The sequence below is a fragment of the Xyrauchen texanus genome, chromosome 3 (genome assembly GCF_025860055.1).
Source record: "Xyrauchen texanus isolate HMW12.3.18 chromosome 3, RBS_HiC_50CHRs, whole genome shotgun sequence".
Lineage (NCBI taxonomy): Eukaryota > Metazoa > Chordata > Actinopteri > Cypriniformes > Catostomidae > Xyrauchen > Xyrauchen texanus.
In genome coordinates this window covers 30,085,251-30,086,854 of record NC_068278.1, presented here as the reverse complement: position 1 = coordinate 30,086,854, position 1,604 = coordinate 30,085,251, and positions in this window count along the sequence as shown.

Here is a 1,604-nt window from a genome sequence, read left to right as displayed (position 1 = left end):
CTCGTGATCAAACCCCGGGACATGATGATGATGATGATGGGAGGTAAAACCGCACAGCTGTGTACTCTGGGGGCTTGATTATAAACAACATATAGTTGTATGTGGGCACGGCATTCTCAGCCTTTCATCTCACTGACCTCTGCTTGCATCATCTTTGTCTGAATAAATTGGCAATTAAAGGGATAGTTCACCCTAAAATTAAAATTCTTTCATAATTTATTCACCCTCATGACATCCCAGATATGTATGACATTTTTTTTCTTCTGCTGAACACAAACAAAGATTTTTTAGAAGAATATTTCAGCACTGTTGGGCCTCACAATGCAAGTTAATGGGTACCAAAATTCTGAAGGTCCAAAAGCACATAAAGGCAGCAAAAGTATTCCATAAGACACCAGTAGTTAAATCTATATCTTCAGAAGCGATATGATAGGTGTGGGTGAGAAACAGATCAATATTTAAGTAATTTTTTACTGTAAATCTCAACTTTCATTTACACATTCTTCTTTTGTTTTTGACAGTTTACATTCTTCGTGCATATCGCCACCTACTGGGTAGAGATAATTTATAGTACAAATATTGATCTGTTTCTCACCCACACCTATCAAATCGCTTCTGAATAAATAGATTTAACTACTGGAGTCAAATGGATTACCTTTGTGTATTTTTGGAGCTTAAAAATGTTGGTACACATTCACTTGCATTGTATGGACCTACAGAGATAGTTAAAAAAAAAAAACTTTGGTTCAGAAGAAGAAAGAAAGTCATACACATCTGGCATGGCATTAGGGTGAGTAATTACACAGAGGTAAATAATATTGTAATTATACTCATGCTGTATAGCCAGAGGAGAACACATTGAGCCTGGTTTTACCCCAAAGTTTTTTGTTCTCCATTAACACTGAGATCACCTGTAAATCTTATGGAGTTTTGTGTTCCTTGCCACAGACGCCTTTGGGTTGCTCAATGGGGGTCTAAAGACGAATACATTTTTAAAGCATGAATTTTAACAAAGTTTTTCATTTAAACTGCTCAGTGAGGACTTAGCTGAGCATAATTAAAGCTGCTTTGAAACTGTGTGTTGTGAAAAGCACTATAAAAATAAAAATCCTTCCTGGATTTATATATGGTTCAGAGTTTTGACTCTTAATGGACAATGAATTTCCATGATTTTTTCAGTCGCATGATTACCAGACAAGGATTAAAAAAAATCAGTTTATTGTGATCGCTTTTACAATGAACGATTTCTAACTGATTGAACACTTTAGAGCAGAGTGTAACTAGAAAAACCTATACTCACTTTAGAAATTTCCATGACTTTTAAAGATTTTATTAATTTCAATTACATTTCCAGGGCTGGAAATAATAATAAAAAAAGTAATTCCTTGACATTTCCAAGTTTTCCATGATCATAGAACCCTTATGGCTTCAGTTCTAATTTATGCAGAATGTACAGTGCTGTGTGATAGACACAGAGAAAAATTTATTCTCAAGACCAAAAGACCAATCAGTGTCAATCACAGTTAAAATGTATTCATATCTGGAACACATTTAAATGTTTTGCAGGGTAAGATTTGAATTGTTCATATGAGTTGTTCATATGC